The sequence below is a fragment of the Miscanthus floridulus genome, chromosome 9 (assembly GCF_019320115.1).
Source record: "Miscanthus floridulus cultivar M001 chromosome 9, ASM1932011v1, whole genome shotgun sequence".
Lineage (NCBI taxonomy): Eukaryota > Viridiplantae > Streptophyta > Magnoliopsida > Poales > Poaceae > Miscanthus > Miscanthus floridulus.
In genome coordinates, this window is record NC_089588.1 from 19,116,409 (window position 1) to 19,129,909 (window position 13,501).

Below are 13,501 nucleotides of genomic sequence, written 5' to 3' on the forward strand. Positions count from 1 at the left end.
AGAAGTGGGTCGGAGTCGGAAGTGGTGTTTTGGCCAGACCTTCTGGTCGGAGAGGCCATCTGGAGGCGGGCTAGAGACTGAAGCAAGCGCTCCGATTGGAGAGGCAGGCCGGAGTCGGAAGCGGGCGCCGTTCCTCCTCGGCCAGGCCTTCCGGTCGGAGATTGGATCACCCTTCTGGCCTATTGTTTTAGGTGCTTGGACCGGCCCAAGAGTTGCGCGTTGGTTCGCAACGTGGTCTGCTGGTCCGAGCCTTTGCTGGAAAGCCGATCCATGAGGGACCTCGGGTTTATGAACTCGAGAGGAGCCCTCGAGCCCCCGGACGATTCGGGTAGAAATGTCTGGGGGATTTTTGTCTTGACGGCGGGTGTGCACAAGCGCACCCGCGAGTGAAGCCCCTGAGCCCTGGGACGATTCGGGCAGAATCGTCTAGAGGGTTTTTCGTGTTGCCAGCGGGGAAGGTTTCGTTTTGTCAGCGGGTGTAGCCCCCGGGCCCCCGGGCGATTCGGGTAGGATCGCTTGGGGGGTTTTGTCAGCGGGCGTGTGTGCGTGCATTTTAGTTGAGACAGAGTCATCCCGGCGTCGGTGCAGCCCATGCAGCCAAGACAGTTAGTTTAGGGATCGGGCGAGGCAGAGCTCGTGGATTCTAGTGTCGGTGTAGCCCGCGTAGCCGAGGCAGTTAGTTTAGGGATCGAGCGAGGCGAAGCTCGTGGATCCTAGCATCGGTGTAGCCTGCGTAGCCAAGGCAGTTAGTTTAGGGATCGAGCGAGGCGGAGCTTGCGAATCCTAGTGTCGGTGCAACCCGCACAGTTGAGGCAGTTAGTTTGGGGATCGGGCAAGGCAGAGCTCGTGGATCCTAGCATCGGTGCAACCCGCACAGTCGAGGCAATTAGTTTGGGGATCGGGCGAGGCAGAGCTCGTGGATCCTGGCGTCGGTGCAGCTTGCGCAGCCGAGGCAGTTAGTTTTGGGATCGGGCTAGGCGGAGCTTGTAGATCGTGGCATCGGTGCAGCCCGCGCAGCTGAGGAAGTTAGTTTAGGGATCGGGCGAGGCGGAGCTCGCAGATCCTAGCGTTAGGCGTAGCTGAGGGATCGAAACGGACTCGCGGATCCCGGCATCAGGCGCGCTGAGGGATCTGGGCGAGTCGTAGTCATTGACCCAAGTGCAGTCGAGCCATTTTTTCGTGTCTTGAGCCCCTGAGCCCCGTTGGCCTTTGGCGGGGGTCGGTTGAGTTTTATGCATTACCCCATCCGCGGTTTCTCGCAACCGGAGGGGCTAAGCTAACATCGCTTGCCTCGATCGCTCGGGCTTGAGTGACGCGCTCGGTGAGCTCACTAACGGGTATGATCAAGTGGAATCTGGGTCCATCGTTCATGACGGGGTCAGCATATCCCTCTTGTGATATTCCACTGCTCCTTAACCTGCAACCCGGTAGATGCCTGGGTCATTCCGGAGACCGACTTGGGTGGCCCGCTGGCCTCCCCTTGATGGAGATTCTGTGGGTTTGGCAGAGGTTTAGGATCGAATGAGAAGGTTGAGATGACCTTGTCCGCTTTGGGGCAGACTGGCAAGGGCCGCTCGGGGCTCATCTATGTTTTTCTCCCTTGGCTCTATTTGATGTGAGGCGGCCTCGAGCCCTTCGTGGGCCGGCCTTCGAACCTCGATCGGTCGTTGCTCATGTCGAATGAGGCAACTACCGCTTCGTGACGCAACACGGAGCATTGTGATGCATTTAACCGCATGTGTGATGCCTTAGTTCCTGAGACCCCGGGCGATTCAGGTAGAATCGTCCGGAGGGCGCGGGCGTATGGAATGAATTCGTGTATGGATGTATGAATGATGATATGAAGAAATAGTGGGGTTTGGTAATGTTACCTTGATGACTCGAGTGACGTGGTTTGAAGAGCTCCAATCAGAAATGTCTGACCGAGATCCATGCTCGTCGTTCATGATGGAGTCAGCATGGCCCACATGGGGCATCCCTTTGCTCCTTACCTATCTCTCGGTGTTCGCCTGAGCCATCCGATCGACTCAGGAAGCCCGTTGGTCTCTCTTGGCAAAGATCCCATCGCTTGGGCCATTCCAAGTCTCGCCTGGGAAGGCAAAGGGCTACCTACGCATGGTGGCGCTTTGTTTCTCACGCTCGGTCATGCGGTAGTGGTGGGCCATACCCAGGCCATGTCCTGTCTAACCAGGTGCTGTTCTATCGGTCAGTGTGCATCCCATCGGTCAGGGTGTGTCCTGTCATTTCCCATCCGCATTGAATGGGGGAAGGTAGAGGGTTTCTCGCCCCAATCCTTTTGCCTTTCCTCAACTGCTCCGCCTTTTCTTTCAATAGGGGAAGGGAGAAGGAAAAAAGAACTCACAGACCCATTCATGATTCTAGAGCACGATGTCAAGTTGGAGGTCCCCTAACGTAGATGAGATGGTGCTGGCCGCCTTCACCGAGAAGGGTGTGGTTCCGCAAAAGGAGGTGGCACACTGGAGGGTGTCGTATGTCGCCGGCTTCATCACCGTTTGCGAGGATTTCGTTAGGATGGAGCCATGCGTGGACTCCTTCTGGTGAGTCTTCTTTGGGCGAGCCTTGTCAGAGAAGAAGACGCTCAGGACTGCGCCGGTGGGAAGTTTCACCCATGTAGCTACTCAGGTTGGCCAGTTCATAAAGTTTGATGAGATATCTTCCAGCCACGGTGGCCATACCTTGGTAGACAGCATCCCTACCTAGGAGCTGCCTTGACTGCATGAGAAGGTCAGGAGCTCCATGCTCTTCTACTGAGCATCTATGGGTGCAACGCCCTTGAGGTACCCGTTGCACTTGCTAAAGTCAAGGAAGCGGAACTAGGTGGGTCCCTTGAGGTACCTGTTGTGCTTGCCGAAGTCGATGGAGCAGAACTAGGCGGGGCCCTTGCGGCGGTGGCTATGTCCGGCGGCGTGTGCCGTGGCCTCTCCTTTGGCGATAGCCGATGCCATCGAGTGGCCATAGTAGTATTTGGAGTAGAAGTAGTCAGAAAATGTAATCGTTGAGTTCATGGGTGAGCCCCCGTGTGAATAGTTTTTGTATCAATGAATACATCAGTTCTGTTTTTGTGATAGAATCACTATCTGTTCCTTGTTTTTTATCCTAGCATAGTTTTTGTTTTTATCCTTTCTTTTTTGCACTTGCCCATTAGTTTCGTAGGCTGCAGCTTTTAAGAACCTAGGCATGGCCCGCGGAGCTCGGCTGCTCGTAACCATAGGTCATGGCGGGGTGCATTCGGTTGGAAGTAAGAACAAACTCACGTAGGACAATCAAAGGAATGGAATGCGCTTCCATTTGGGGGGACAAAGTTTTTACCATGTGACAGTAAAAGAGAGGTAGTATTTAGTACTGTACCCTCATGGAGCCCTCGAACGACCTGAGCTGAAAGTGTTCGGGCTGGGGTGCTTTATAGGAGCAAGTGTTGAATAAAAGCGATAAGACCAAATTTAGGGGGAAAACGACATAGTTGTTCAATGTTCCAAGTGTTGGAGAGAATGTTGCCATTGTTGTCCTTCAGTTGGTAGGCGCCTGGTTGGATCACTTCAGTCACCGTATAGGGTCCTTCCCATGGTGGAGGGAGCTTGTGTTTTTCCTTCGTTGATTGGGTCCTTCAGAGCACGAGATCACCGACTTTGAGGATCCTCCCCCTGATCTTCCTTTCGTGGTACATGCGGAGAGTTTGCTAGTAGCGAGTAGAGTGGATGAAGGTTGTTTCATAGGCCTCCTCGAGTAGGTCAACTGCATCTTGCTGAGCCTCCATGGCTCGGTCACGGTCGAAAGCCTTCACTCTTGGGGGGCCGTGGTCGAGGTCGGAGGGCAGCACTGCTTCAGCTCTATAGGCTAGGAAGAAGGGTGTGCCCCCTGACGCACCGTATTTCGTCGACAGACGGCATGATGGAGCTGGACGTGCGCAGGACCACCCGTTGGTCGCTCCTGTTGTACCACATCGGCCCAAAGCCGCCGCCGGTGTGTAGTGTCGCCGGCCCGTGCACTGTCTTCTAGCGAGCTATAGTGGTGGCTGGTGCTCTTCTGGTTGGTGTGCAATGGTGAAGTCCTGAGCTGGCGCGGTGCCCTTGGAGTTGTCTCTTCCTGAATTGACGGATATAGAGCCCTTGCCTCTGATGCCCGCTGTGTTTTGCCTACTGGCCTCCTGGCCTCGGAGCTTGGCGTCGTACTCCTTGTAGGGCGGGTACTTGGGCAGGCTCGCCTGATCACACGCCAGCGGCTAGGTTCTCGCTGTCCAGGCCACCGTGCCCTGTGCCGATGGCTCGATGGCGAGCAGCGTGTCTAGGAGCGCCAGGGCAGTGGGGGGAAAGTCCTTGAACATCTCGGTGATCTTGCACTGGTACGACCGCTGTGGCTTGAAGAGCATCATGTCGGGTAGCTTCGCCTTCACCTAGTAGTCCTCAGACAGCGAGCCGTAGAGCTTGAATATCCTCTGCAGCTGCTCAATCTCGGTCTGGCCAGGCATGATGGGCTTGCCCACGAGCAGCTCGGTGAGGATGCAGCCAGTGCTCCTCAGGTCCACCGTGACGCGGTACTCGGTGGGGCCGAGCAGGAGCTCCGATGGGCGGTACCAGAGCATGACAACACGGCTGGTCATGGGTTGCGTCTTGCCGGGATCAAAGAAGGTGGTGACTGGTGTGCCCGAAGTCCGCGATCTGGAGCACACCGTTGTCGCCGATGAGGACTTGAGGAGGTTGGAGCCCTTGATGTACCGGTGTAGGACTCCACGTGCATGGCAGTGGCGCACACTACTATAGAATTGATTTTTAGGGGCGGCTCGTAACCATTTGTAGGGGCGGTTTGCCCAGCCACCCCTACACAAGGGTCTCTATAAATCATGCATTTGTAGGGGCGGTTCCTAGGCTGCCCCTACAATCAATTTATAGGGGCGGCTCGTATTACCAGCCGCCCCTACAAATAGGTATTTATAGGGGCGGTGCAATCTAGAACCGCCCCTACAGTACGTTTTCCAGCAAAAAAAATTCAAATTTACAATTCAAAATCGCGTTGCCGAATGCCCGGTGACAAACGTTCCGAACCACGTTCGCGTTACCGAATGCCCCGCGACCAACATTCCGAACCGTGTTCGCGTTGCCGAACGCCCCGCGACCAACGTTCCGAACCGCGTTCGCGTTGCCGAACGCCCCGCGACCGCGACTACAAGCATAAGAGTATTCTATAAACTACAATTACAAGTCTAATTCACAAGAATATATACAATCCAACATTAAATATACAAATTCCATACACAATGTTATCAACGTCCTAGAGCTAGCCTTTCAGTCTCCCGAAGGTGTTGGTACTAAGGATTTGTACCTAACTCAGACTCTCGGTCATGGTAGGCGCCTCTGACGTGTACAATCTGGTCCAATATGAAGTTGCAAAGGTCGCTGACGAGCTCTAAGAGTTGGTCATCCTTGTATGGGTCTCTTTTCATTCCTTTCTCTTCTCTCCACTACAAGAGAACAAGTTTTGGTTTAGTATTTCATATCATGTACGATGTTTTTATACTATGGGTAAAGAGGTTCAAACTTACCCTTAAGGGGTGTCTCCTATAGGCACCGGTGTTACTCATCATAGAACATGTATAATATCCACAATGTACACTCCTAGGCTTCTGCTTGGGGCACTTTGTGTTTTGCATATAAAAATATTAAGTAATGCTTTTGACAGCCATGTAACGGAGTACTGAAGAAGTAAGTTATACTTACCACACATAGTGTTTTTATAGCCAGCTTTTCCTTCCTTGCTGGATCATGCCTTTCATGATGATTAGTGACATAGAACCTAAATACCCTGTTCGAATTATTTTAGCAAATACAACTTGTTAGTATCCAAAAGTGAACGTTACAAGTATGTATACAAACATATAAGCTAATGAGGATTGCCAATATATATACGTCTTGAGAATCGATATGAAGTCTTTGTATGTCACTGTGTCCTTATCTAATGAATCAAAGACCCATGCCATGCTCCTTCTGACATCGACGGCTATACAAATCCAGTGGTTCCTGCATGGATTTAATCATAGAACTAGATAAGCTCTTTTGCATCGAATAAAATATATCGAACAAAGCTTTAAGTATAGAGTTGAGCTTACTCGAAGTTGTATGGTAGCCATATAGTAGAGTGTTATTAGAGATTTTTGAAAGCCAGGGCAATGTATGCCGCAACCTTAAGGGACTCTTCCCTTAGTTTCACCGTACAGATGTGCTCTTTCTCCCAAAGAGTCTTTGCAGCAGCTTGCTCTTTGGCATCCAGTGTCCACCATTTAGGGTAATTAAAATTTGTTTGGGCTATAGGTTGAGGGTCTACATACCCAGCTTTCACACTTGGCATTTGTTTGACAATGTGCACTTGCATTCTACAAATCATGACGTGGGTTAGTTACAACAAAATTCAAAGATTACATTCATATCATATCTGGAGGACAAGGACTTACAGGCACCATGTGCGAATTAGATTCATCTCCATTTCTCCTAGGTGAAAGCATGTTTGCATGTCATTGAAGTCAAAGACAATTTTCCCGTCTGGGCTTCCAAATGTGCCAGTGGGGAAGCATGCTTGTATGATATCCATGCTCGTTGGGAGAACACGCAAGTACCAATCATGGAACCTTCTCATTCCAAGTGGTAGGCACTGGATGTCCCGGTTTGGTAGGAAGGGCTTGCCTCTTTCATATGTTTTTAGGCAATCCTTTGACCATTTGATGGCATCAACATTTGGATACTACTTTGCAATTTGGTGGAGTTTGCTAGTGATGGCCTCCTCAGAACCCCATGATGGGACTTTTTTAACTTGGTTCTCAGGCTTCAACTGGTCATGGGAATACCACTTGGACACCGACGAGACGTCTTTGATCGGAACATAAACTGGCCTTATGGTGATTGGATGCTTCTTTCAAAGTTCCCATTCAAGCATGCCCTCATCTTCTTGTGCTGCAGCTTCTTCAGGAGGCACTTGTTGTTCATGTATCAGCTATGCTTGCTGAGAAGACTGTGGTATCTCATGATGCACTTGCTCGGTACGAGCTAGAGAAGGTTGTGGCATCTCATCAGGCACATGCTCGCTAGGAGGCGGGGAAGAATGTGTCATCTCAGGAATGTGGGGGTCATGAGACGGTGAAAATATCTCCCCGACCTCAACAACTCGCTCCAAATTTGGGAGAGGGGGAGGCGGTGAAGAAGCAGTCAATATAATGTCCCGTTTATGCTAGAGGATGAACTGCCCCATAATGTCTCCGAGTAACACCAGCCCCTCGGGAGTTGCATAGTCTATCCTCCACTGCATGAACTTGGGCTTCACTGTATGCACCTTGACCCTAGTGTAGTCCGGTGGTATGTTATTATTGTGGTGTAAGCCACTAAGAGGATGTGCCACACCCGTTGCCACCTCCATCATAGTGTTCTGCCAGCCACTGAGAAACACCAAGGTGCAACTAGTTAGTTTCCGTATGCGATCGACTGGGGTTGTGGTTGTAGTGGAACCTTGGCTGCTAGGAACTTTCGGAGGGCTGCCAACTAATGTCAGTTCTCCCGACGGCGTCACTAATATCCATGGCTCCGTAGATAGTCCTTGCTCCTCCAGCACCTTCGCAACTAGAGCCTTCACTTGGAGCTTAAGACTAGTCTCCCGGTCTCGGCCATGTTTCTTGTACATGTGCCTGTCCTCTTTGAATCCTTGCTTCCAGGTCGTCCTTTTCCCTAGCCCCCTGGTGCGGCCTGTGTGCTCCTTGTTTCCCAAGCCAAGGCTAAGCTCGTCCCTCTCTCTAGAAGGATTGAATGAGCCCTTCTCCTTATCTTCAGCATATTTTAGTATCCTTGATATCGCCTCTTGGGTCTCTGGCTTATCAAACTTAAGATTACTATCAGATGATTCTGTACTCCTCGCATATATCCAGTTCCTTGAGCGTACCTTCAAATTTGTCACATCGATATTCCCAGCAGCTGTGGCCTCTTCGTCCATCTTCCTAAACTGTTCTTCCTTGGCATAGTAGCCACTGGGGCCTAGATGATGGTGATGTTTGTTCCTCTTTGCCAACTCGGTGTTACGGGCACTGAGCTCCAATGCCTCCAGTGAAGTCTTCTGAGCCATGAGCTCCTCCCATTGACTAGGAGTTATTTTGCTGAACTCGTTGAAGGGAGTTAAACCCTTTTGGATATACTTCGTGTTGAGCTCTGGCCTCCAACGTCAGAATGACTCTCCCATCATCCTGATAGCATTTTTTTACCAATTCATGCTTACCCTCCAGAAATCTAAAATTGAGCTTCAGCTGCCTATCCCATAGTTCATTCTTTTTGTTCTCTGGTACCTCTTTCCAGTTAGGGATTGCTGGGTTCAATTTATCTATTACTAGGGCCCCGATCGCATTACGGAATCATCCTCTTAATTCCTTCGGCTCAAGGATCTCCCCTGCAGGCCCGACCTCCGTTATCACATAGCATGCCTTATCTGGATATAGATTTCCTTTTCTATCCCCTCGTTTCCTCTTAGGCTTGGTAGTCGAGGTTGTGTCTTGAGGTTGTGGAGCAGAGGCATCATGATCCGTCTCTATGACTGTTGCCTCTGCTCTCCTTTCCTCTACTCCATCTTGTCCAACGAGATGTCGCGGATGTCGACGTCATCTTTTCTGAGTTTCAGGAGGGACCTGTATATACGACAGGTCAAAGTGTTAGCAGAGGTAACACAGCCAAAGCATTAGCAAAATTTACAAGCTAAGGCTTTTTCCCTACCTCCTCGTTCGGGTCAAAATCCTTGTCCAAATCTTCCTCCGTTGGCCTCCTTCTGGCTTCACGTGGGAAAGGATCCTTGGGACTTTCATATCCCTCTTCTGAATCATCATCATCATCATCATCATCCTCTTCTTCTTCGCCTTCAACAACCTCTCCTTTGGGGCCTTCTTCCTCGTCACACTACTCCTGAGTAAGCATCACTTCTATATCCTTTTCTACCTCATTATCGAACTGTTCCTGAGTAAGCTGGTCCTCTAGTGTTTGCTCCTCAAGGGTTGGCTGCTCATCATGCTCGGGGCATCGGACTGCACTATCTGGTGTCCGCGACATTATTTCGCGCTTTGTTCTAATAGATGCAAGAAAGTGTGCTTTAGGTACGCGAGAAGGTATAAGAAATAAAAAAGGTCTATAAAACAAAGTAGTCCTATAAAACAACAATATGTCAAAAAATGAGAAGTAGCAGTAGTAGAGGCCTCAGAAACATGTCAATCATCATCTGATCTTGAACTTGGAGCATCAAGGCATCATAATAGAGAAGAGAGGAGAAGGTAATGTAGGGGCGGCTGCTAATGATGCCAAGTTCCTCACAAGTTCTTGATCATCAGCTCATATTCCATATAATGTATGGACTTGGACAATTTCATCATCGGAAAAACAAAGGAGAGGAGTAGGAGTAGTAAGAGAGGTGAGGAGAAGAGAGAAGTGAGGTCTGCACATTATTTAAACTAGAATAGGAGCAACTGCTGCTGCCAAACAAGAGAGAAGAGAGGAGAATAGAGAAGAGAGGTCAGTAGAAGGGAGAAGAGAGAAGAGAGGTCTGCATATAATTTAACTCAGCAAAGGAGCAGCAACTGCTGCCAAACAAGAGAGAAGAGAGCAGCAGCTGCTGCCAAACAAGAATTGCTGGATAGCAACAAAAAAACTAGTAGCGCAGCTATTGCCATATAGGAGAGTAGTAGAAGCAGCAGCTGTTGCAAATGACAGGAAATGAGTTCAAGCACTTAAGCAGTAGAAAAACAGCAAGACATGTACTTACAATTACTTCATAGTGTAAGACATTATTTAACACCTAGTGACAAAAAAGTGCCAGACCTAGCCAAATGTAACCAACAAAGCTTATCATGGAAAGCTTTTAGTAGAAAAACAGACAACAGTGCTTATCATTTACTACGAAATGTAACCAACAAAGCTTTAAGTTAATCCTAGCCGAATGCAAGCTCAAAAAAGAGTGTATTGCCTAGACAAACAGAGAAAATATATATAGGAACAAGTATAACATGGAAAGACAGTAAACCAGCCTTATTTTCCAATGAGAATGCATGTGGCCTTCTAAGTTTTAATGTCAGTTTCACCTAACAATGGCAAATTAACAATAATGAAGCTATGAGCAAGACCATGGTTCCACAGCCAAATGTGTGGCAGGGGACCACAATTAAGAAATAAGGGAGGCAATGCCTACACAAAATGTATGCCCACTTGACCTTACATCTTCCTCAAAATTATGCATTTCAAATTCCAATATGCTTCTGATAAGAATATCCTAATAATAACAAGACTAGCATTCCATTCTTATGACAAACCTAATCTTACTGAAAACGTTATTTAAAAATTGGTGTAGAAGCAGCAGTCAAGCTTTATGCTCAAATCAAAATTTGGATTAGTAAATAGTGAGTAAACAGTCTGAACACGTTCTATGAACATTTAAGATCCATTTTACAGTAACAAATTATATTGATAAAATTTCGCTAACAAGACAAGCATTCGACCTGAATTAAAAATCCAACCAAAATTGTATGCATACAGAAATAGTGGTAGAAAGGCCATCAATAGCAAAGAAAACTTAGATCCTTTACCTAATAGAACGAGCAAAACTATGCTGCTTAGCTTTAAACCCTACGAGAGTAACTTGAACCTTGAGGTATAAACCATTCCTTCATATACACCAGCAAACAAGTAATAACAATCATGTCATATCAACTTCCCGATAGCTAAAAGCAAAATGTCAAAATCTCAAATCACTTGTAAAGACTAAATTAAACTGTTATGCGAGGTTAGTACCATATCTATATCTATAATGCCTATTTTTACCATATCTTTATATGTATTGTAGTTCTGAAGTTCAACAAAAAAAATGGCTGTACTATGAGCAACAACACAGATTGCATTAATCATTTAGTACATTCCATTAACCAGATTCTAACATAAAAAATGGCTGCAGAGCCTTGCATCTCAGTCAAGATGTGTCGTAACAAATCCATCAGATGTGTAGTAGCTATCCTTGCATCTCAACTACCATTTTTCCAGACTCATATGTAAGAAATGGGTCGTACAAATCCATCGGATGTGTAGCTGCTGTCATTTAATTACAGGATCACAGCCAAGATGCTCAAAGTGGCAAGATTTCTCAATACAGAATTTTTCAAGTCTGAAAACGCAATAGGATAGATCAAATGTAGCAAATAATAGCAGGCTACTTAACATCTAGCTTCCCTGTCTAACTGTCCACAGAAACCTCATGGAAAAATTTCACATTTGGACAGCATACAAAGTGGGGTTAGCTACTCCACAAGAGTCTGGGAAAATGCTAGTTGAATTGTAGAGACAGGGCACTGGAAACGCAATACAAGGCTGAAGAAACATACCTAGTGGGTGATCGTCACCGGTGAAGAGGTGGCGAAGTGGGGCGGGGTTCGCCCAGCCGTTGGAGGGGGCGCGCGGGTGCGCCGCCGGTGAAGAGGTGGCGAAGTGGGGCGGGGTTCGCCCAGTCATTGGAGGGGGCGCGCGGGTGCGCTGTCGGCCGCTGGTGGAGGTGCGCAGAGGCCGCTCGCCGGTCGAGGTGCGCGGAGGCCGCCCGCCGGTGGAAACCCTAGGGAGGCGCGCAGGTGCGGGGAGGAGCAGGCGCGTGCGGAAACCCTAGGGCGGGGAGGAGCAGGCGGGAGGGGCGCGGGTGCGGGGAGGAGCAGGCATGCGGGTGCAGGGAGGGGGCGCGGGTCTGGGAGGCGGCATCGGCGGGGCAGCCTGACGGTGTCAGAGGAGAAGAGAGCGCCCAACAACAGACAACACCCGTGCGCCCTTTTTTTATAGGCGGGATGATTTGTAGGGGCAGTTCCTGATCTAGCCGCCCCTACAAATGCATTTGTAGGGGCGGTTCCTGATCCGGCCGCCCCTACAAATGCATTTGTAGGGGCGATTCCTTAAATTATTAATTCTGTATTATAAAAACAATTGTGTATATATAAAACAATTGTGACCAAAATAAAAGTGATATAAAAACAATTGTGTATATGCACAAATATAATATTTTGTATTATTCTATATATAAAGAAATATATATATAAACAATTGTAAACATAAAAGTTGTATAACTCATCAACATGTATAACTTTTATTTTGGTCGTCTTGTCATGTGACTTTGTTTGAAATTCAAATAATTTTAACTTGAAGCAATATTTTGAAAGAGTAAATGATTTCAGATGAAAAACTCATGAATACCAAAGTTGCAAAGGGTAGTCGCACACACATGCATAAATGTAGTCTCACACACATAAAAAAATATGTAGTCTTACACACGTACATAAATATATAGTCTCACACGCATCCTTAAATGAAGTCTTACAAACACATACTTACATAAACACTCCACGTTCAACAACTAGCTAGCCCGCTGTAACGACTTTTCCCTTGACACCTTTTCATTCCCATGGCAATATGTCTTTGGGGAGGTTCTTTTCTACAACACTAATCTTCTTAGAAAAGTCTACGAATAGCGGCATCTCATCGTAGTTATTGTAAGCTTCAACATCGTCCACGCCATCAACTCCAATAATGTGCTGTTTCTTGGAGGCAACCACGTGCTATGTCTTCTTCTTCGGGGGGAGATTACTTTGTGGGTCAGACATATAGAAAACTTGTGCGACACGTGAAGCGAGCACCCAAGGGTCATCTTGGTAGCCTAGATTCTCAAGGTCTAGGACTCTTAATCCGATCTCATTCAGTTGGTGTTGTTTGATCCAGCGGCATCGAAAGAAGGCCACCGTTACATCCCTTCCATAGTCAAGTTCCCATATCTCTTCAATGATGCCAAAGTATTGGATCTTTCACCCCCAATCCATCAAGAGCCTCTATTCGAACGCCGCTGTTTTGGTTCACATATTTACTATCCTTTGCGTGGATATAGTACGTATACCCATTGATGTCATAAGCATTCTAAGATGTCACTTGTCTCGATGGCCCCTCCGCTAACCTACTGATGGTAATAGAGACTATGGTTTCTCCAGGCGGTATGTTTTGGTCCTTCAACCATGTAGTTAGTCGTTGCTTGTGTTGTTTCATGACCCAATCATCCGAACGGCTATTTCTCTCCACCATAATGATAGCCAAGTGTTCATCAATGTATGGTTGCATCAGTTGTGTACTCTGCAAGACACTGTAATGCGCCCGACTCACCTCTTTGTAATCATGGTCGATGAACACTTTTCTACCATTGGTGCCCTTCCCAGCCAGCCTACCCTTGTGATGAGAATCGGGTTTACCAATCCCTTTCTGTACTTTTAGGTACTCTTGACAGCACTCGGCGACTTCTTCAGTACTGTAACCCTCTATCATGGAGCCCTCTGGGTATGCTCGATTATGCACGTATCGACTTAGAACTAACATGAACCACTTGTAGGACCACATTTCATGCAAGTAGCAAGGGCCCAGTGCCTGTATCTGATGAACCATGTGAATCATGAGATGTGGCATTATAT